Source organism: Suncus etruscus, chromosome 7, assembly GCF_024139225.1.
Source record: "Suncus etruscus isolate mSunEtr1 chromosome 7, mSunEtr1.pri.cur, whole genome shotgun sequence".
NCBI lineage: Eukaryota > Metazoa > Chordata > Mammalia > Eulipotyphla > Soricidae > Suncus > Suncus etruscus.
Genome location: NC_064854.1, coordinates 115,229,079 through 115,254,755, shown reverse-complemented (window position 1 = coordinate 115,254,755; position 25,677 = coordinate 115,229,079). Strand labels below are relative to the sequence as shown.

Here is a 25,677-nt window from a genome sequence, read left to right as displayed (position 1 = left end):
CCCCTTTATAACATTGAAGTGACATCTATCTGGCTAATCTACAAGCAGCAGTACATTGACTCTGTGCTTGTAAATAGGGTGACATCCTTTAACCTTGAAATAATAACCTCTTTATGCTCAGAAATTTGATTGTAATAGTAGTAAGTGATGTACTGTATCCTTTACAATGTTACTTTATAAAAAAAAGATTCTAGAATAAACTTCCTCTATCTCCAGTAAAATAACTTAAAGAATCAATGAGATAATAGAACAGAACAGACACACAGGACCGATGTAGTCCTTAAAAATCAGCATCAGCAGTAAGGGACTAAATAATTTATGCTAGGAATCCTGACAGTTACCAGCATCTATACTCAAATGTTTTGCATGGTTAAAAGCTGGGGTGAGTCTTACACTGTTCTTAACTTCTACCACTTAAGGAAATTCAATCAAAGATGAAAGTTTAAAGATATCAGTTCTTGTCAAGATATGAAGGTGGATTTTCTGAACACAGCAATTCTCAGAAAATTCAGATGTACTGAGAAATCTAAAAATAAAAATTGATGTATTTTTAAACATTCCTCTAAAGTTTGATACTTTGATAATTATACCTCATATTTTAATCTTCGAAAATAATTTACATATGACATATATTCATATATATACAATTACACATATATTTAGAATGATATTTGTTTTATAAAAATAGGAAGGACACACCAATAGTTTGTGTTTTTTAAATAATCTCCCAAATTTATAATCGAGACTATATTGAATTACTCGTTTCATCTTATTAAAGTTAGAAATTTAGTAATATATCTGAATATAATTTAAAATAATTTAACAAAATTATCACAAGCTCATCAAAAAGTTCATGTTAGTTAACAATAAAATGGTTTTACACTGACTGATTTTTTTTTTCTTGTGAATGACGGCATTACCTGAACAAATGTGGTGCGAAAAAGCCAAAAAACATTGTAAAGTAATTCATTTCTGAAATGAGGCCTCGACGAAAAGTTTAATCTAGAGGATCAACCTCAGTGTTCCAAAGTGTGAATCCTGGTGCTTTCTACTCAGGCTGCATACTAAAGACACAGAGACCACAAAAAGCATTTTGAATGAGAGCTGTATTTTAGATTCTCTATTTTTCCCATTTATTTTTTGAGACAAAGGAACTTACATTTGATCAGCCTGGCTTTTAATTTTAGATATAATTATTTAAAAATATGCTAAGATATTCCTGACATTTCAAAAGAACAAACTATTACTGTCACTTCATTTTTAGTAAGATTATGTTTTTAAAAATGTATGTCTTCATATCATTTTCAAAAAACAAAGTAGTATGCATTGAGAAATTAGATATGATCTATTAAATTAATTGTGTTCAGTAGCAATAGCTGTTTAATTAGCAGGTAAAAAACTGCAACTAATCCTCCATGGTTGACAGAAATACAGACATAATCAGTAGAGAGATACTCTATGATAAAGAAGATGGATATGAATGTAACAAATCACAAGTTTCAGTTAGGGAAAATAATCACAACAAATCTGAACAGATAGAAAAGCCACTAAGATTTTCTGAATCTTATTTTAATAACCTGATGATGATTTTTCATTTCAAGTTAGTGAAAATAAACCTTAATGTATACACGGCTAACTAAACAAGCACACAGCATTATTTAGTAAACTAAGATACAAAAAATAATTCTCAGAAATTTCTGATTACTTCGTTATAAATTCCGGATTTGATGTAAACATGCTCATACATGTCTTTCCATCTAAAGATATATAAAAGTCAACAAATACATAGCTGATCTCACTAATAGCTGATTAATTGAACTCACTAAAAAATAAAATTTTATCTACAATATAAATGTAAAAATTGATTTGATGAATAACAAAATATAGTAGTGATAGAGAAGATGCTGAAAACCATTTTGAAAATTTTGGGCCAGAGTAACCGCACAGTGGTAGGGCATTTGCTTTGAAAGGGAATGACCCTGGATGGACTCAAGTTAGATCTCCGGCATCCCAAATGAACCTCTGAGCCTGCCAGAAGCCATTTCTGAGCACAGAGTCAGGAGTAACTACTAAGTGCTGCCGGGCATGGCCCCAACAACAAACCAAACTAAACCAAAACAAAAAACCCACAATTTTGGAAATTATAGGCTAGGGCAAAAGTACAGTGGTTTTCTTGTACATGGCTGACACAGGTTTGATCGTTTGTATAACATATGGTTCCCAAAGCCCTTCCAGGAGTGATCAGTGAACACCCGGATGACAAAGCCAGGTATAGGACCAGAATACCACCACAAAATGGGGCTAAAACAATAAAAATCAAAAAATCCCATCTTGCTCCTGATTTTTCATTTCCAGTTATTGGAGGAAGTTCAAACAACAAAATAGTTTAATAAAATATATAGGTAAAACTTTAGAGTAAAATGAGTTCATAGCAGAATTGTTTTTTAAATAATGGAGAAAAGAAAAAAATCAAGATACTTTCAAGGAATTGTTTTAGAGACTGCCATAACTATAGACTATTAAATCATTATTGAGTACAATGAAAATTTTATGTTCACATTTTATGGAATAAAAAGTAAATTATGGGACAACACTGATATTTACAAAATAAGCTCAAAATTCAAATAAATAAAGATTATTTGCACGATGAAAAGTATATTTGGTTTAATATAGTTTAAGTTTCGAGTGTTTGATGGTGAGCATGGCTATTCCTCAAGGATTTCATAGAGTTGTGTTCAAGAAACCAAGAAGTATAAGGAATAGTACCTAAAACTCCTACATGCAAAACTTTATTTAGCTCTATGAGCTATTTTCCTGACTCTAGGAAGGTTTTTTTTGAAGTACAGGAAGTAGCCCATACACTGGGGCTCATAGAACACAACCAGCAGAGTTTGAAGGAATATAGTGATGATTTGAACTACTGCCAGGAAAAGTGTCTTAGCATCTACACTCTATCCAGCCTCTGGCAGGATTTTAATGATGAGAATAATAACTAAAAGGTTTTCTCTTGAGTGGAGTTCAAGTTTTTTGCCCATGATTACTTAATTATGTTTACTCTATTGAATATGAATTGGGTTTGCTCTTCGGCTTCAGTTAGAATAACCATGCATAAAATCCCCACACAACCTACTTTTTTATAGTTGAAGTAAATTCTTAAACTGCCAGTTGATCTTCTTTCCCATCATGGGTTTTAGAAGTTATTATCCTAGACAGTTTAGTGAGTATTATAAAGTTAGAATGGCATAATATACAGCATAAAATGTTTACATAAGCAGAATACAGAGGGTTTTTAGAGTAGGGAAATTTTTCTGTAATCATACTATGGTATTATAATTATGAGTATGTGGCATTATACATTATTAAAAAAACTGACAAAATGGGACAGAAGGGAAAATAGTGAAAAGAAATGACAGAATTTAACCAATCATACAACAGGAATTGAAGAGGTATCTTGAAAGGGTGAACAAAAGTTTTGCAGGAAGGAAACCTGGGTTTAATCAGGTGTGACTTCTGAACACTGAATCCCTAAGCAATAATGGGTGGGATCCAAAACAGAACAAAACAAAATGTACAATAAGTGTGAATCACACAATGAACTATAGACTTTGGGTGACAATCGTGTGTACCTGCAAGTTTGTTGATTGGAACAAACGTGCTACACTAGTGAGAATACTGATGTGCATATGTGAAACAGGAAAACGGCACCATTCAGTTCTGCATCTATAATTGCTCTAAAATTGCATATTTATTAATAATTAAATATATGTATTCAAGGGGCCTGATAGAGCACAGCAGTTCGAAATATTTCCTTACACTTGATCAATCTGGGTTCGATCTCAGCATCTCACATGGTCAACCCAAGCCTGTCAAAAGTGGTTTCTGAGTGCAAAGTCAGGAGTAACTTCTGGGCACCATCAAGTGTAGTCCCCAATTGTTCCCCCAACACACACACACAAAAAAAAAACCAGAGAGTAAAAGAGAGAGATTCAAACATTTTAGTAAGAAAAAAACTTACATGGACTAAATCAAAAATCAAACATACAGGATTATATATACATATATATATATATAGAAAGCAAATATAGAGACAGCAAATATCTTAATATTCATAGAGGTTATTTGCAACCAACTTTTGATTCAGAAATGATAATGTTATTATATCTGGGCAATTTTTTATACATACAATAAATCACATTTCAAGTTAATATAGGTTGTCCAATTACTATAACTGAACATTATTTGACTCTGGGAAATTGCTTTAATATCCATGCTTCACCTCAATTTCTTCCTATATAAAATGGTAGAAATAATACATATCTTACTGAATTGTTCAGAACAAAATAGTGTTCGGCGTTGGTAAGTCAGTGAAGTGCTTAGCATATAACAAGGCTTTAAAGAAAGCTGTTTCCGTTTTTATATAAAATATAACATATATTTTCAATATTATGTGGGGTAAATAGTGAAGAAAACATCGTACTGTCAAGAATAAATACGTTGGGCTACAGAGATATTACAGTATTAGTAGTATCTCTTTGCACAAGCTGAACCAGGTTGACTTTCAGCACCAACATTGTCCCCGAGTCCCTTCATGAATGGTGAATCCCTGAGCAAAGAGCTTAAGTAAGCCTTGAGTCATTTTAGTCATAAACATTCCCTATCCACACACAAAAAAAAACAGAATATATATCTGACTGTTGTAATACATTACTCCAGTGCTGACATGTTACTGGCCTTATAAAAATCAGTATAAAAAGACATTTTCAGCATATAAAGCCAATATTAAATTGCTTATAATTCTATCAATAAGATTTCATTATTCCATGTAAGGTTCTTAATTTGTAATTGAAGATATTTAGCTAAAAAATAAAAGAGTCTCAAATCATTTTAGATTTTACCACCAAAAGTTCAAAATGACCCTGGGTAATTTGTTGGTATAGAAAATTTTCAAAAGCTTATTTGCTGATGATGATAAATTTATTTTCAGAAATATCCCTGATCTAATATGAGACAATACATAATTCAGAAGTTTCACATTATCAGGGAATTACATTTAAGAGATCAATTGGGAATCTCTGTAATGAGAAGTAGTCATCTAGGTACAGAAATGCTATTCTGTATTTAACCTTATAACATTCCCTTTAGCATGTATGAGACAGTTTGTAGGAAAGTAGAATAGCTCTTAACTATATTCAGAAAAAAACAAATGAGAACAGATAAAGGACAAAGCACCATAGAAATTATGTATTGGTTACATTCTCATTATAAAATATTCAACTTTCTACACTCTTCATTAGAAAAGATTCTGAGAAGTTTTGAGTGGGAATAAAATATATATATCATGGATGATTGGGTGATAATTGTTCATTCTCAGTGGTTGGTGTTTTGGATGCTCTTTTTATTATTCTTACAACTTTCCATATGGTTGACAATTTTTTAGCACAAAAGTTTGAAGTGAAATATTTTGCTAAAATGTTAGGAAAACAAAGTTCCGCATAGTTTTTTTTCTTTTTACACACCAAATTTCTATTTATTCTTTTCTTGAGAAATGTATCTTTTTTTCTCCTTACACAAAATACATGTACTGGTATTTTGGAAAGCTAATCTCTATCATTTGGGGTTCTTGGTTGTTAGCATAAGAGCCCCATAGTCATTTTGATTTAATAAAAAAAAAAAGAGAGAGAGAGAGAGACTAAAACTATACCAATCAGAAGTTCAAGATAACTGGTTAACAGTTGTAGGGTGAGTCTTTCCCTTTTCCTAAAGAACATGAATAATAGCAAGATGAAAACCCAAATCTGGAAGTCACTGTTTTAAAAATCCATGTTAGGAAAATAATAAAAGAGGTTTCAGGTGAATCAATTCACTACCAGTAAAATTCGGAAAATTGGGAAAAAGATAAAGGGAATAAATTAGGCAGGAAAAAGGCAGAGAGAGAGAAAAAGAGAGAAAATAAAAAAAGGGAGTGGAATGAAAAAATTAGAACTCCACTGAAAAACACATCTAGCAAGGTACTTACCAATTGTTTGATTCCATTAATTCTACTACTTGCTTAATGGGTTGATTTATTGTTCTTGCTGTTAAATTAAATTATCCTAACATACTATCAGGCAAGACAAAAGTAATCTGAATAATAACTAAAAACAGTCCATCTTTCCCTCATTTTGATACTCAGCGATAGGAAGGTTGATGCCTAAGGACTCCCTCAACCACATAATGTACAAAACAGCAAGTGAAATCTTAAGTGATTTGCCAGTAAGTTCAGTAGTTGTTATGTTTCTAAAGAACAGAACTACTCTCACTTGAGGGTATTGATATAATTAGGGTCAATTACAATTTAGAATTTCTGGGGTACAGGCTAAATTACAATGCCACTTAATAGCTCTGCTAAATTTTCCATTTATCTCAAAGATTTCTGTACTAACTATATTGCAATTAAGCAATTTTCTTCTTTTCATTTTTATTATAATTTTCTTCTTCAGGCTTTGCAATCATTTACAACTGCAGTGTACCTTCTATTAGAAATAAAAAGACCACCATATTTTCAACTAATTCTTAGACTATTGAGTCAGCAGCAACATCTAAATACTCCAACAAGATTGATTCCATTAGGCCCTACTGTCACCCAAAACAAAGCCACAGTAAAAAGTATTAAGTTGTCTGCATAGGTCATCAAAATCTAAACAAAAGGTGAAATATAATACAAAAATAATTTAACGTATTTACACAAGAGATCGAGTTTTAAGTAGTTCTTAAAAATGTGCTGGCAAAGCCTATTACTTGCTTGTAGTTTTTACATATGTCTTCCAAGTAAAAGCTTAATGAAGACATACCTTTTGAGTTATTTGCAATAGAAAAGAAAGATAGCTCTCACTGAATCAAGCCATTTCAATTGCATTTACTTCAAGCAACAAAGTACATCACATCCATAAAAATAGCCAGAGGCCTTTACATTTTAGGTCAATAGCACTTGACTATTATGTGGTCCTATGAGAAACTATAATAGGTTCTGCTGATGTTATGGAATATTTGACTCTACAGAGAATGTAGATATAGAATAAAGATCATGATTATAATGACCATCATCCATATCCATTAAGTGAGGATTTCTTTCATCCCTACAACCAAAAGCCTGAGAAAATCCATTCTCATCTCCAAATAAAAATTAAAAATAAACAATATTTCAGTATATGACCCATAAGCTCTGGTTCACAGTGAAGAATTTAGACTAAAATTCACCTCTATCTCTTTCCTTTTGATTTCAAAGTCATAGCATTAATTCTCAATTAATGCGCCAACACCTAACCATGAAATTGTATTTTGGTTAGATTCCATACAGTAAAAAAAATCCATATATACCATTACAGATATTTCTAAATTCATCCTTAATTAAGCCCAGACATGTCTTGTTAGAGATTATTTCAATATAGGTTATCTATCTTTAGCTTCCAAGTCCTTGCTCAACTAATTTATTCCACATAGCATATACTTATTTTCCCTTCCCCTTTCTTTTTATAAGAAAACATTCTATAATCTCAAAGTCTGATTCGCCTTTCATTCTACAAGTAATAATCAAGTTTAGCACGTACTTGAAAAATAATAAACACAGCAGTCAGTAGACAGAAATATCTCCTTTCTTTTGTACACAATAATAACATAAGCAGGTGACAGTGTTCTCAAATTTCTGCATTCTAAGAACAGACAAGCTTTAATTAATTCTAAAAAAACGCATTTCAATGATAACTTGAATAAAGGAATGTTTGAATAAAGGTTGAGGGTGTGTGAGATAATTCCACATATACCTATTTATCAGTTTTATCACAAAATTTGAACTCAAACATATAATCAATATTTTTAAAAATACTGATGGTAGCTATACTGGTTAAGATCCTGTGATATACATTTAATGCAAACTAGTATAACTAAAAGCATAGGAAATAATGTATACAGACGGTCAAGGCTGTGTTAATACTTAAAGATCAAAAGAGTAATGATGAGAGTATTTTAATAATCCTATCCTTCTGCATATGAATAGTTTACTGTTAAGTAGATCTTTCATCAGAAATGTACACAATTAGTAAGGTTTTAAAATTTTGCAACAATAGGTATTTGAGGGAGGGTAAACTACTGAGTAGGCAGCAACCTCTAAATAAGTTTCTCAAACAAGATTCTGTAAGGCATTATAAACCCCAAAACAAGCCTCCCTAAAAAACTATTAAGTGTCTAAACGGATGATCAAAACCAAAACAAAAAGTGAAATATATACTTCACCCTATTTACACAAGTGGTGCACACATTTTTTAAAAGTTTACATATTTGTGCTGTTATTTAGAACGACATCTGAATAGTAGAATTTATTTTACAAAGATATTCTATGTAGTAAATTTACTTTACAAATAAATTGTATTTATTATACATAAATTTATTTTTCAATAAAGTGATATAGTCATAAATTACATCACTAACAAAAAGTATATATTTTGGTTTCAAGGTGTGTCTAGTCTAGCACACTGCTAAAGAACCAGAGAATGCAGAAGTATTCAATATATTTATCTAAGTGTTTATTTCTATTCTATAATTAATTTATCAATTTAAAATATCTATTCACCAAAAGGGCTAATCATAATTAGTACAATTTTTACTTACAATTACGGCTATCATTATCAAATCATCACTGAATGTCAAAAAAGGAAGATTCATTATGCTGTTCTGAATAACTAATGTAAAAAGAATAAGCTATGTGAGTGAGCCATGTTTCATCCTGTTTGTAGTTATTAAGAACAAATGTTTTGAATGATAATTTAGAATGAGGTAAAATGGAACAAAGGATATTATTCATTATACTCAATGTGGTAATCAGTTAACAATAGTCTATAAAAATATAGAACTAGGATAACAAGTATATGTAGAGTCAACGGTCATAGACAAAATCATATATCCTAAAAACTTTATGCTGTGCTTTATGTTATAACCAGTGACCTTCGTTTTTCTAAATCCACGCTATACTTCATATAATTCCATAAGACAGACTGTGATAGTTATTGGTAAATCTCTAGACAAAAGTGCATTCATTGTATGGAATTTGCAATGTGGCTTATCTGTGGAAATAGGGGGGGAAATATATGCTTAAAAATAGTACATAACTTGAATCATCTTGCTCTGCCTCTCAAATTGAGGGGGAAATAATGGAGGGTACCATGATCAAACAGTTGTATTATCACTAAGTAGTAATAAAAATGATCAGACTTAAACACCAAACACAAAGCCAACGACAAAAGAATCGATACCCAATCTACAACAAGTTAGACACAGAGGGAACCACTTATACTAGCAGCCCAGGGGGTAAAGGGGGGTATGGGAGGCAAGCTGGGAACAGGGGTGGAGGAAGGACAAATGTGGTGATGGGAATCCCCTGATTCAATGTTAATATGCACCTAAAATATTACTATGAAAGATATGTAATCCACTTTGGTCAAAATAAAAATTATTTAAAAAAATAATGCGATAGTTGGGCTGGAGCACAGTGGTAGGGTGTATGCCATGCATGCAGCTGACCCAGGACTGATGCAGGTTTGATCCCCAGCATCCCACATGGTCCCAGAGCCAGGGGCAACTTCTGAGTGCCTAGCCAGGAGTAACTCCTGAGCGTCACCAGGTGTGGCCCAAAAACAAACAAAAAGCAATAATAAATTAATATTTTTGTTTGCTTGCTTTTGGAGGAACATTCATCTCAGGGTTACTCCTATTTCTGTTTTCATGAATCCCTCATAACAGTAGAGTTTGGAGATCATATGCACTAGTAAAGATTGTTCTTGGTTTGGCTGTGTGCAAGGCAAGTGACTTATCCCCTAATACGATCTGTTGGGATCTAAAGTTGCACTCTAATCAATCAATTTATTCTCCTTCAGGGAGGATTGGAAAAACTGGGACTACATACCATCCTTTTCTATACAACATAGAGCAAGTATTAGTTTTACATATATTTAAGTGTATTTGATAGATATTTTGATTTTATTTAATTTTATTTTATAGACTGAAGTAATTGGTCAAAATTGCATTTGAGATCTGATCTGAATAGCTTCCTTTTTGATCACTTTTTTTTCTAAAACAGTTCAAACTCATTGTAGGCAGTACAATAATGCAATAAAAAGTCCTTGGATGTATCTTATCAGTTGTTCTGCTTTTGCTATTCAGTTCTCTTCACATTACATGTGCATTCATGCACACACACACAAATACAAATACAAGCATATACCAGCTCACTATTGCTATAACCATCATCTCTGTACCCCCGACATAATATTTGTAAACAAGAATGAAATATTTTATGATCCTGGGGAAAACTGAATGAAATCTGAGTCTAGCAGGAGAAGTCCTCAGTATGGTATGTACCATATTCTCCCTTAAGAGTTTGGTATAGTAGGGCCTGCAAGATAGTACAGCAGGTAAGATGCTTGCCTTGCATGTGACCAACCTGGGTTTGATCCTCAACATCCCATGTGGTATCCTTAGCACTACCACGATTGATTACTGAGTGAAAGGAGTAACCCCTAAGCGCCACCGGAAATGGCCAACCCCCCTAAAAAAAGAGTATAGTATGGTGCAAAGAGAGGCAGAAGGGACTCCAATAAGTCCTAATATAATTTTATAGAAAAAGATAAATTGCTACAGAGTTTTGAGTACTCTTCAAATAGAATAAAAAACAGTATTTTCCCCCAATAGAATCTAGAGGTAAGGTAACAGAAAAAAAATGGTGTAACAGAAAAAATATGCAGAAAAAAATGATGATAGCAAGTTTAAAACATGGACAGAACAAATGAAAATGAAACTGAATCCATCTATAACAAATGTTGACTAAAGAGGTTTAAAAAGTCTTGGCAAATGATATTTTATATAAACATACTCCAATAGCATATATTTCAATTAATTGTGTTTCTAGAGGGGCAATGTGGTATTTGGATTTGGACACTAAATCAATATTGGCCTCACAGTTACTCCCCGTGTTCCTCAGCCCTAAACTCCAATTCCCTCCCTCTCCAAAATCAATATCAAAATCTTATATCTGCCAAAAGTTATAATACTATTTAAGAGAAAATAGCAACCTATTTTACACTGTGAATGTGTTAAAGCCTATAGTCTGGGGATTTTCTTTAAAGAAGTCTTTGATGAGACTTTTTGATAGTCTAATGTTTCTATTCATAAACACATCATAAGAGGGGGTTTAAAGGCCTAACTAAGTGCCATAAATTATATTTTTCTTTAAGAAATCATATCTTTGACATATTTTTCATTATCTGAGAAGAATAAAACAGATTTTTTGGTTAATTAGTGCTAAGGCATGTACTTTGCATTAACATTAAATTTACCAAAATGGCTCGAAAATCTTGAACAGATGGCAAAATCATAATAACTTTCCTTATAATTTAAGTTACAAATAAAGTGTCATGAGTATATTCCTCTTACCTAACTTTTCCACAGAGTTAATCTATTTAATGGATGTGATGTACTGTTTTTCTCATTTAGGTGTAAACAACTCAATCTTAGCTCAACTGCACGTAATAAGCTGTGAGAATACTTTTAAGTACTACCAACCTAGCATTTAAAGACCAAAACACTTACAAATAACTTTAAACCTAGTAAGTAACTATGTAAGAAAAACAGGAGTTGTAAGATAGATGTCTCCAGGATGTTGGCAGGTAAAGTTAGTCAAGACACCCTAATGACACCATGGACAGAGCCTTAGTGGTGGTATGTTGAAACTGGCCTTGTGTGTGGCTGACCCAAATTCAACCCCCTGCCATTTGATACGGTCCCTTGAACTTGTCATGAGTGACTGTTGTTAGCAGCGTCAGGGGTAGGTCCTGAGCAATGCCCTAAAATAAAACAAAACAAGATAAACTCATAGCATATACGAGGGGGTGCAACAAATTGAACAGATAAAATAGCCAGAAAAGCACACATAGGGCATAACACCAATTGTTCTGGATAGAATTCAGATTTTTGCATTCCTGAAAATCAAAAAAGCTAAAAAAATCTAAAACTATCTTGAGAGATAGCATAGGGACCTGATTTGCTGTTAACCATGGTTCAATTCCTGGTATTGCCTTGGCCTCCAATCACCTTTGGGATTGATATCTGGGCACACAGCCTAGAGTATACATTGTACAAGATCAGGTGTGGATCATTTACCCTCTTTAGTTCAAAAGTTAAATCTAAGAAGACCAAGCAAATTATTGGAAGCTGTCAGTTGGCTAAAGAGACATGATTCTACAATGAGGATGAGGAATCAGCCATAATTGTGATCTATGATTAGTATAGTGCCTATTTCATACCCTGTTCTTGCAAGAGTACAGACCTGGGTTACAGAACTCTAAGTTATTATATCAGACCTGCTTTTAAATATAATATTAAAATTATTTGTGGTAAATTATGGGAATGTTTAATAGATAAATGATTATACAGACTCGAAATGATCTAAATCCATATGACCTCCACTAAGCTGACCCATAGATATCTAGCTCTTCTTTTCTCATTTAGCACTTTCTTAAATTCCTTTGCTGTCTATTCCAAACTCTGACTTCAATCTCTTCAAAGTCATTACAAACTTAGAAATTAGTACATTATGATAACTAGCCCCTTTCCCTAGCCATAATATGCATTACACACAATGTGATAGTTAATATCTCATCTCTCAAGTTTCTTATCAACACTAAACTATGCAGATTTTTGTACACACACTCATTTTACACTACTTGAATCATTTTCCCCCTAACTTCAATGATAATATTTGCTTGGCAAATTCTGTCTCTCTGGATTCTCCCTAAAACTAATCTCTTCTTACTATGTAAGGATAATGATATAAGAAAGGATATAAGCATTCCACGTGCATATTCATATTACTCATTACCTTCTACCTTTTTAGTAAAATCTTGCCCTATTTCCTTTAGCTCAGGTAATGATCCAATTCATTGGTTGGTTTTAACCCTATTCATATTTAGCATGACACACAACTCAATATGTTAAAAGAGAGACTTCTAGACTGGGTTGGATACCTTAAAGATAAAACAAATATAAAGAGGAAAAATACTAAATACAATGATATGGTATTTAGTTACTATTATATTATTAGTTACTATTTATTGATCAGTTACAATGAGCTTCCTTTACATGTACAATATTGCTTAATTTTCATAACATTGGATGATAGATATAACTATATTATTGTACAGATGTAAAGGAACAAAGTCACATTGTGTGATGTTATACTTCTAGGTAGTTTCAAAACCCATATACTTTTCTGGTTTGCCCCCGGACTCCTATTTTCACTGCACATTTCTAATCAACTGATAGTTTAGTTGATTAAACCTTGACATATAACGTTTTTCTTTTTAGAACATAAACTTTGGTTACATTTTTTAGCATACCATATCTAACGGTTTCGTCTTTAGACATTTGCAGTAAAGTCTATTCATTTCTGTTTTTTTCATTTTTTAATTTTAGGCTTTGAGGTCATACATAGTAATACTCAGGGATTCATTTCTGGCAGTGTTGAAGAAGCGTGTAGGTTGTCAGGAAATTAAATACAGGTCTTATGTATACAAAGCATGTGCTCCTGCCTATTGAGCTATCTCTCTAGTCCATGTTCTAACTTTTCTTAATGACTCTTTATTCTTGCTCTTTAAATCTATATATACATATTTTCTCAAAAATATAAATACCTAATATTAACATATTTCAGAAAACAAAATGTAGTCAGATAACTATGCATTGTCTATTTTGGTCATATATTTTAGCTGTTTCACAACTCTGTAAATTAGAAGTAACTGACTACAATGCAAGTATTCAAATAATTTCCCATTTGGCAATCTTTTTGTTGATTTTTCTCACAACCCTCACCTTATCACATGCAGTAAAACCAGCTTAGTGCATCTATGCTATAAAGGTGCACATTTTAAAACTCCCCCTTGAACCAGTTATAAACATTGCAGGTTCTCTATGAATCAACCGAGACATTTAACATACATATATTGGTTTACTTGCATCATAACATTATCTATAACTAAAATTCATTTCTTAATTCTAACTCCTAACAGATTCATTGTTGTACAGTATCTTTAGAGGCACCACTGGACAAATGAATTAAATCTAAAGATCTCATCCTGAAGTTTGAATAGTAAACTATAATGTATTCTGATCTATAAGTTGTATTTTTAGTTTACTGTGTACCATTTACATTGTTCATAAAGGCCAAAGGAATCTCTTAGGTCTCTAAAACATATTTCATTCGACCAATTATCTTCCTTTGGTGACGCTAATCCTTCCACCTGGAATGTGTCTACTTATTTATGACTGCTGTGGATATTTTAAGTCCATGCAGAAGCAATATAGGGAAAGAGAATTAAGAGTCACTTTACTAGAGGGTAGAAAAGGGGAAAGGTATAAGAAGTAAAAAAGACTGCTAGAAGAAACATATTTTGTCTCAGACATTATCTTAAAAAGTGTTTGGAGATTTTTGCTGTGTGTAGTTACTACATTTTATATGAAGGACAAAAACTTTAAAAAATACATTCCAGGCTTTTCCAGAGAGAAAGCTACATTAAGAATAATATATACCAGTAAAAAAAGGTCAGATGTGAAATAAGTTATAAAAAACATATATTACATCTATACTTAAAAGCATTGCATTTAATTGAATATATTATGTGTTTAATATTCATTGTATAGTATACTGAGAATATTATAAGGGTTTTACTCCTGGCACTGAACTTAGAAATTGTTCCTAAAATATAAGAGGGACCACATGGGATGCCTGGGATTGAACCCGTTAGCCAAGTGAAAAGCAAGTGTCCTATTCACTGGACTATTGTTTTGGCCTGATTTAATTTATAAATGTTTTTATCACAAAGTAATCTGTAGAAGTGATAAAAAATTAATAGAATGATACTGGCATTTTTGATTGGATATAAAAATATTACTTTGCATACAAGAGAAACACTAAAGGAACCTAAGCATTCCCGGGGCTGGTGAAATTTGAAGAAAATCTTACAATTAAAATTGGCAAATAGTCTCAAAATACCCTTAATATTTTTTAAAACTGAACCAGGGAGATAGTTTAAAGGGCTTGTATAAATCTTAGAGAAAAATAAAACAAAACAAAATAAAAATACAACATATAAAAAGTAGTTTCTGAAAAGTAAAAATGCTGTAAATGGACACGATTCTTTATTATTTTTTTCAGCATGTACTTTTAGAATAGTGTAGGTAATGGTAGGTACTAGAAAAAACTATAGAATTTGGAATCCAAAATAAAGCTCAAGGAATAAAAATAAATGAAGAAATTGTGTGGAGGACAGCTTCGGGGCTTCAGTATAGCAAAACATTTTAAGGCTAGGATGCCAAAAATTCTATAAAAATGTTAACAATAATGATTTGTATGTTGTTGTTTTTTAATTTTTAAATTTTGGGAGGTTTTAGGACATGCCTGGAGATGCTCTGGGGTTACTCCTGGATCTGTGCTCAGAAATCATTCCTGGCAGGCTCAGGAGACCACATGGGATACCAGGGATCAAATTCGGATCCATCCCAGGTTGGCTATGTGCAAGGCAAAAACCCTCTGCTGTGCTAACATCCAGGCCCCAACTTGTATGTTTGAAAATTAAAATTTTAAGATGTACTGGATGAAGTAATTTTAAGTCTTTACCTAATTAAATCCATAAAGTAATTTCAGGAGCTAAGTATGGTTATCATCCCCAAGGACATAAAGAGCAACATGGCTTCAAAAAGATTAGTAAACATGTTCAGTGGACAGAAAGTATTTATGTTACCCAACTCAAAATAATGTTGTGAGGGCTACATAGTACAGAGAGTAGAGAACTTGCCTTGCATGAGTCTAATCCAAGTTCAATCCTGGGAACCATATTATCTCCCTAGACCCCAGCTAGGAATGAACCTTAAATACAAAGTAAGAAGTATGCTCTAAGCACCCTAGCCTTTTCACTCAAAAAAAGAAAAGAAATATCAAGGCATTTTGTGATAAGGCTTAACTCCAAAAATCCCATGATGTTACCAGGCCTTAGAGAACACTAACTAATGTATATTAGAATTTGGAGTGCAGATGGGAGAGAGAAATATGGTAGACTTCCTATGACAAGACTAATTGTCTGAATTCACAGAAAGGAAGAAAATTTTCAATACAAGGCCAAGTATGAGATGGGGAACCTCAAAATGGATGTGTCAGTTATATGGTGATTTCTTTCAAAGCATCAAACAGAATGAGATAAAAAAAAAGAGAAATCTCTGATTAAATTCTTGCAAAAAAGTACAAGTGAAGATATAATTTACGTTGAAGAATACCAAAATGTGGCAGCTGAATATATACTGTATATGCAAATAATATGAAAAATTTTGTCAGAAACTAAACTGAGACTCTGAAAATTTCAAAAAGGTTCTAAAAGTGTTCAAACTTTACTTTCCTAAAGAAATTTTTATCTATAAAACTATTTCTTTCAAGGCTGGAGCCATAGTGAAGTAGGTAGGGTATTTGCTTCCCATGTGGCCAACCTATAAAATATTTTCAGTATCCCATATGCTCTAACAAGAATGACTCCTTAGTGCGGAGCCAAGAGTAACCCCAGAAAACCACTGGGTTTACCTCCCAACCCCCAAAAAACAAACAAAAAAAAAACATTTCTCTCTTATATACCAGGAAGTTACTTTTAACAACTCTTATTTAACAATGAAGAGAACACTGATTGAAATTTATATAACAAAACTTCACAAATTTTCTACTACTTTCTTGATAATAGTTCCATAATGGCCTCTCTTACTCAGAAATTAATTTTCTTTCAACTAAAAATGATAGAGCTCTATGAGTTACTTAACTCTGACTGGGTACAAATGCTTTAGTCACATGTACATAAATGTGTTCTCTTTAATTTTTCCTTGACTAGTTTAATCTACTAGTCCAAGACCAAAATTCTAAATAAATAGTTTCCTTAGAACTTTGAAAGATTCGAATACTGGGAACTTATTTAAAAACTCAAGAATGAAAAGTCTGAATAGTGTGTCCAAAACTATTACTTACTTAAAGTGAGAAATAGTGTAATGATGGAATGGTGGGGATCAAACCTGATCTGTTGGGTGCAAGAAAAGTGCCTGACCTCCTATACCATATCTCTAGTCATGAAAATCATGGGATACTTATCCTTAATTTTTATAATGGGAAAATAACAATGGTGTAACAATAGCCTCAACTTTTTGTTTTCTGAAACTTCAAAACATTTTTGTGTCCTGGGAAGCTTTAATGAAAAGAATAATATGTCTTCTTATGATTTAATATAGACTTGCTATTCCTAGTCTCATAAGTTCCATAAAATTACAGTGCTTTGAAGTGAACACATCAGATAAACTCTTCTCATTTTAGCCTTACTCAGCTCCCTAATCCTGGTGTAGGGTTAGTTTAGGGTTATACATGATTCTAATATTTGTTAATCTCTCATGAGACAGAGGCGCCCATTTTATATTCAGCTGATTGGCTGCAATACCCTCTGCCTGAAAACCGATTCAGAATGTAAATTCCTCTGTACATACACATAATGATCAGAACAGTTAGGTCTTCTTGATGAATTTTTGATTCTCCATGCATATGTAATTAAATTTGTTCTTTCATCCTACTAATCTCTCTAATCTTACTTTAATTGCTCGACCAATGCAAGAGGAACGGGGGGGAGGGGAACTTCTTTACTCCCACAGTTAATCAATAAGTAAAAATAAAGGATTTCTATTTATTTTTTAATGAATCATCCTAGTACTAGTGGATATCCCTAAGACAAGCATATATATCAGTCATCATGTTGATATTTATTATCTATTTGATATAGATATCCAGATCCCAGAACTCATTTAGTAATCCAAGCAAGAAAATTAATGCTATAAAATTCTTAGAATCACACAAGACAATACAAGTTTAAAGTAGAAAAAGATATTGTTAGTACAAACATAGTGAAAGAAAAATAAAGGACTTAAAATTGATGGAACTTGTTTTTAAAAGTATAAGCAGCAATACCAACTGGAGTGTTTTATGTCATATGTTATGTCCTACTAATATATAATACCTCACCTAATAATAGTTTCAGGTCTTATAAGAGTAAAAGTTTTAACCAATCGATCAGTAATTTTATTTTCACCAATTATTTGCAGGATAAGATTGTTTTCCCCTGAGAGAAGGTAGTTTTGCTTGAAGAATCACTTTAGAAGTTATCCCACCATTTTTCTAACTAAAAAAAAACCTTTCAATCTGGTTGAACTCTGTGGAATGCTTCTAGGTGAGATAGGATTGGCTCAAAGATCAATAGTAAGTGAGAACAACCATCCATCCTTGCTCCAAAACCTAAAGATAACGACAGACATTCTCATTTTGATCTACTCCGAAAGTTAAAGCTACTTTGCTAATGTTTTCAGATAAGAGAAATTAACGATCCTAGGGTCAAGCCATGAGGAAATATTATTGTTTGTCTGGAGCCCACCATTAAGAATCCTCTCTAACTCCTCTAAAAAAAAAATCCTGCTTCTGTGTCACTTATAAAATTGAATTGGGTGGGGGGTGTACTGAAGGATATATAGACAAAATACTTACCAAGCATTTGGCCAGGTAGCAAATATGGTCCCTTGAATACCACCAGGAGTGATCTCTGACCACTGAGCCAGGATATCATCACCCATGACTCAAAAATAAATAAATAAATATTTTATCGTGGTCTTGAAAACAAAGCAGTAATTTGAAACTACTCTCTTCTAAATTGTTGGTTGGCAAAACAGAACTTTCTTAAAACATCAACTGTGTCTCCTAATTTATTGCCCCTTGAACAGCAGTGGAACTGGACCATTGCAGTTTTAGGGTGCTGCTCAATTCATCAATAATTTGATAAACTTACGGATTCATTTGATTTGGATTCTTTTGGGGCCACAACTGGAGGTGGTCTGAGGCTATTTCAGGCTTTATGCTTGGGATTGCTCCTGGAGTCCATAGGAAACCATATGGTACTACGTGAATGAAACCAGGAACCCTGCATACAAGCATGAGCTCAGTCTAGTAAGCTGTTTCTCCTCATTTTTGTGATATCTTGGGTATCGCATAGCATTCAGGACAAAACCCAGAGTCTACTAAAAGTAAAGTTCAGGCCTCTGACAGGTAAGACAAGAGCCCTTCCAGATTGTACTATATACTTCTGATCCCTTGATATTTTTGTTGCTCTTGTTGTTGTGACACTCAGGGGTTACTCCTAGCTAGGCGCTCATCACCCCTGGCTTGGGGAACCATATGGGATGCCAGGAGATCGAACCGTGGTCCGTCCTAGGTTAGCCCGTGCAAGGCGCCACTGCTCGGGCCCCATTGATTTTCATTTTTGATAACTTATGGTGATATCTTCACATAAGCATGATGTCCTTGCATATGTCATATTTAATTCACACATTGATTTGTCAGAGGCCAGGGCAGTAGTTCCAAATCTTTTTATATCTGAAGACCTGCGTTGTTTATTTCCTTACCGTTCCTCCATATAAACATAAATTTTTGCTGTCTTCTTTTATTTTAATAATTTTATTTAAGCAGCATGGTTATAAAATTGTTCATGAATGTGTTTCTGTCATAGACTGCACACCATCATTCACCAGTGCACTTTCTCTCCACAAGTTTCCCTCACCCACCCACTGCCTGCCTGCCCCTGAGGCAGGCATTTTGCTTCTCTCTCTCTTAATCTCTCTACCTCTCTCTCACTCAGTCATTCACTCACTCACTCTTTCTCTCTCCTTTCTGACTCTATGCACTATTATTAAGCAAGTTCTTGTCCATAGTGATCAGTCCAAATTTTATTGTCAATGTACATTTCTCTACCCTAATTACACGCACTGCTATTTGTGGCAAGCGTTCTACCATGTTCTGGTATGCTAACAATACCCTAATGAACCTTTTTAAACATTATTTATTAATTACAACCCTGAAATGGTAATTTACCAAGTTTTAGTATATAGATTCATGATAGTATAGAATATCTACATACTCTTTTATACATAAAAGAGTAAAAATATATAATTATTGGTTACAGGAAACAATTTCACCCATTATATGAAAAGTCTATTTTTAAAAGTCTCTTGTTCAGATATAATGACAAATTTTTATATGATATAACACACTTTTTAATTGATGCACTTAATGATAGGATGTAAAGAATACTTTGAAGATAAAAAATATATCTCCGTATATACTCATCAAAGTAGGAAATGTATCTGAACTCATGTCCTTTAAAACAAGTAAATTGGGAAGTAATGCTGCTTTTAAGAATAAAATAAGAACAAGTCTTATATACAATTAATAGAATGAAGTCTGACTACTACAGCGCACTGTAAACAAAAACAAACTCAAAGATTCAAAGGAGCAGGAAGAGTGGGTAAGGCACTTTCCTTGCATGCATCCAACCCACATTCTATTCTGGTACCATAGATGAACCCCTGAGGACCACCTGGATTGATCTCTGAGCACCAGGCCAGAAAAAAGTATTGAGAACATCCAAACAAAATAAACCAAAGGAGACTATCAGAAAAGTTAAAAAAAAACTAAAATTTGGAAAAAACTTATATGTAATATGTACATATGTAAGATGTAAATCATATATGATGATTTGTACATAGTATATATGTTTTAAGACTTAAAATTAATAAATTGACAACAATTTTTACTTAAGAGGGACCACACTCAGCAGCATTCAGTGGTTACTCCTGTCTCTGCACTTAGAATTTCTTTTGGCAGGCTCAGGGTACCATATAGGATGTAGAAAAATGAACACAGTTTGGCCACATGGAAGGCAAAAAACTTACCCCCTTTCTTCTTGTTCTGGCCTCTGAAAAATCAATTTTAAATGGATAAATTAAATATGATATATGCAAGGACAGCATGCTTATGCAAAGATATCACCATTAGATATATCAAAAATTAAAATCACAGTACTTCTGGTAGGGTTCTCTTGTCTTACATGTATGTGCTCAATCTGGTTCAATTTCTGCCATTCCATTAGTCCCTCAGCACTTCCAGGAATAACTCTAGAGTACAGAGTTAGCATAGAGCATTTCTGTGAATGACCCAGAAACCAAACCTAAACCAAAATAATTAAAACCAAAATTCTTTTTTTTTTTTTTTGGTTTTTGGGTCACACCTGGCAGTGCTCAGGGGTTACTCCTGGCTCTATGCTCAGAAATTGCCCCTGGAAGGCACAGGGGACCATATGGGATGCCGGAATTCGAACCACCATCCTTCTGAATGAAAGGCAAATGTCTTACCTCCATACTATCTTTCCGGCCCCTAAAACCAAAATTCTAATGAGACATTACCATTTACTTAAGTAGGCAAATAGATTGGGGTGAGGATGAGTTCCTGGAAAGTAATAGAACCAAGATTTGGCATAAAGAAATTGCTTTGTTGCTAGCCCACAATTAGCCAAAAAAGAATTTATACCAGATCCAAGATATGAAATGAAGAAATGAGGAAAAACAGGAAATGTATCCAAATCTGCTGGCCCCAAAATGGGACATACCCAAGAGAGGAGAATTTTTTTTGTTTATTTTGGGGTCATATCTGGCATTGCTCAGGGATTATTCCTGGCTCTGTGCTCAGAAGCCATTCTTGGCCATGCTTGGGGACCATATGGGATGCTGGAGATCAATTCTGGGATGGCTGTTTGCAAAGCAAATGCCCTACCCACTGAACTATCACTCTTCCCCAAGAGAAAAAAATTTAGCAAAAACAAATGTGTATAATAAGAAAGTGAAAAGCCGCCACAAAAGAAATTTCAGAACCCTCCAATATGACAATAGCCTGGTTATTTTATGTCAAGAGAATACTTGAGATCAAGACAATTTGAAAAGTAAAACTCTTTTCTAAAAGCTATTCAGAGTACTCTGATCTCTGAAAATGCTTGTTTGTGAATGCAGTTTGATGGCAGCCCAGTGGAACGGGCAAGACACTATACCTAGGCAAGGTAGGTGCTTAAAGCAGAATTCCATCATTCCTAAATCATCCCAATCACTTCTGAAAGAGATAACATGGGCATAAAAAAAAATGGCAAGCTCTTTCTCAAGGCTGCCATCTTGTTAGTCTCACTTTACATCAATCACCACAATATAACCATAAGGATGGATATGATCACAAATGCAGCTAATAAGTATTGGTGACATCTTGGAGGAACTGGAACCTTCCTAACATTGGTATTAACATAAAAGAGTGAGAATATAAGTTGGTGCACTTTCAAAATAATTCAAGCATTTTCTCAAAAAAGTAAAATGTCAGTTTGCTATGTGTTTTAGGAATTTCATATTTATATGTATGATTGAGAAAAATGAAAATACTGTCTACATAGACATTTTACATGGATGTTTCCAAGTCTTCATATTTACCAAAATATGAATAAATGGGCTAAGATCAACATTAAAGTTTAAAAAGAATTAGACTTTGGTTGGAGAGAGAGTATAGTTACAGCCAGCCCCACTCAATCTCTGATACCTTATTTGGTCCCCCAAGTCATACCAGTAATAATCCCTGAGCACAGAGCCAGGAGTAAGCCTTGAACACTCTGGGTGTGATAACATAAGCAAAGAATATTTTAAAATACTATTTTATAGTATTTTAATAAGATTTCAAAGTACTATATTATAAATATGATTATTTTAAAATACTATCTAAGTATTTCAAATATTATTTAAAAGTATTTAAACAACCTATAGTATTGAAACTTGAATGGCCCTTAAAAACATGATACTAAATTAATGAAGTCCCCAAAGACCACATATTGTGACATTTCATTTATATCAAATGTTTAGATTAGCCCAATAATAAGAGAAGAGAGAAAATTGGCCAATAGACTATTAATGGGAGATTGGTGATTAAAAAGTATTAACAAATATTATTATTTAATATTTAATACTTTTTTACTTTATCACAATTTAACTTATCAAATATTTAAGGACTTCAATTCAGGTAAAAAAAAATTTAAAAAATACAGAACAAAACAAAAAAAGAACAGCTGGCCTCAGGTCACTCCAAACAAAATACTTCTAACATTATATTTTTCCCTACACTATCAGACATAGTGAATATATGAGTACAAACTAACTTATCAAGGTTGAGTTTGATATTTAGCCTAAGTCTGTAAAACTTGGACTTGATATTCAAGGAAGCTATTACATGCACGCATATTTGAAGGACATTTTAAAAAGTGCTAAACTATAAATATCTTGATTCACTGCTCTTTCACTTGTACTAAAAATGACTTCATACAATCACTAACCAGGGGGAAGGTTTTGTGTCTCACTGAAAATGTCACTAAATAAATAATCTTCAAATTTAAATGCAAACTATGGATATCATTCATAGTTCTTCAAACTTGTCCTTGAAGTATAAATGAACAAAGAAGATAAAGAGCTTCTGCATTAAGACAATTTTTTTAACTCTTTGGTAATAAATTCAAAACTTAAAACTTTTAGCATGATGTTTTTCTATTTTGTGGGCAGAGGGTGAGACACCCAGTGGTTTTCAGGGGCTATCCCTGGCTCTTTAATTGGGGGTCACTTTTAGAAAAACTCAGGAATCAAATCAGGACCAACCTCATACAATGAAGGCATTTTAATACCTTACCCCATATACTATCTGTCTAACCTTGCAAAGCAGTATATGTTTAAGTATATGTATCTATGTTAAATATATATTTATATTTGTATAGTTTGCAATTTTCACTTTTAATTCTCAGATTAATTCACTAATAATTTTAATGAAAAAATATATAATGTATTGCATACTATTATATATACATATACATACAATATGTCATAATATGCCATAATACAATAACTGTAATTCTTGACACATAATGTGTGCCACATATTGATAGACTTAAAATAATGACTAAGACACAACATCTTGAACTGACACAGCAACTAAGAGACTATAAGTTTGAAGAGATTGTGGGAGGGTTTAAAAAAATCTGTCACCAGATATGATTTAGAAAACATGAAGTTTAGCTTTTTCACTCAGGAATAAACTTTGCTTTGAATGTATTGTCTACATTCATTGGCCTAAAGGTTAATTCAATGCTCTCCTAAAGATAACTCATCAGTTAAGATAACTGACCTTAACCTAAGCTTTTAAAAATACTTTCTTACATGAAAGAATATCATATGTGCAGATTAAACTGCTTGCTAATCAATACAAATAGAATAGCTTAGATCATCTAGATAAGTCAACTATAGTCAGAACAGTCCTTAAAAGAAGAAAACAGTTTTAAAGGTTACAGTTCTAAGTGGACTTTTCCCACTCTTGGTGGTGTTGGAGAAGAAAGGCCTTTTAACTAAGGTGTATCAATAACTTCTATAAGCTGAAAAGGGCAAGTGGAGAAACTCATGAGCCTGAGAAATGAGGACAAACTTGACAATACCTGCATTTTAGTCTATAACCAATTAAAGACCCTCTTCCAGGTATACTACAAAATAAAATTTTGTTGATTTGCAGTGCCAAGTTTTATATTACCACTATAGTGGACTCCGAAAAGATTCTTGATGAATACTTAATAGTATTTAAAAAGGACACTCGATTTTTGAAGATATGACTATGGGCAGTCAAATTATACTTAGCTTACAATTTCAATTTAGAAGAAACTATAAATTGATATATTTAATTACTAAAATTTTACCATACATTCATTTGAAATATAGAATCTTAGAATTGTAGTATTTAGTGTTTATGTTTATTAGTACTCTTTACTGCATTATGGATCACTATACATAAACATGTAAAGATGCATTTGCTCACTCAAAAACAGATATTTCTGTTATCTTTCAGTTGTTTATGATTGAAACACAGAACAGATGTTACAAATATGGGAATACAATATACTATTTAACACATTGAACATCATCTGTCGATGTTGAGTATGTATCTTCACTTGATCAACAATCTCTGAGCACACAAAATATTCTAATATAGCCTAGCACATATTATTTGTTACTGTTTATCAGGAATCTGAAACCTGAATAAGATGCTATTAAGCACTTCATGAGTTAGTGTAGAAGACAGGCCAAAGCATACTAAAACAAAATTAAAGTAGGTACCAGAAGAGTTTCGTTGTTAAGGAGATTGCCTTGCATGAGGCTAAGCCAGTTTGATCTCTGGCACTTCCTGGTCCCTAGTCCCCTGAGCACTATGCCAATGAGACTGTTGACCATAGAAGTGAGACAGTTTTAGAGTACTATCACAGGTGGCACTGATATTTTAAAAAGTAAGATTTAAGAGTGGAATCCACCAAGTATTATAACATCTCAGAGAGAAAAACAACTTCATAAAAAATGGTGTTCCCAGTCATAAAAAATAAACACACATTTATGAACATTCTAGAACAAGTTCTAGAGCTGTCTGCAGTCCACTTGGGGAGATGCTGACAATATTAGCATTGATAGAAAGACAAAGAAGGGTTTTGAGAACTCATCAGGATGCAGAGCATTTTGTGAATGCAGGAGGCATGCATGGTTTTATCCCTGGCAACACATGGTCCCCTAACATTGCCTCATAGCATGCACTTAACCCCAAACACAAAGCCGGAAAGTCCATAAGCACCAATGTGAGTGGCACAAAAATGAAAGATA

The 25,677-nt window shown here is 33.1% G+C and overlaps 1 protein-coding gene across 1 annotated transcript in view; it reads right to left on the bottom strand.

The window, feature by feature from the left end:
- The window catches only part of FHIT (fragile histidine triad diadenosine triphosphatase), a 914,518-nt gene that overhangs the window by 555,180 nt on the left and 333,661 nt on the right, over positions 1 to 25,677 (bottom strand). The window lies entirely within an intron of this gene.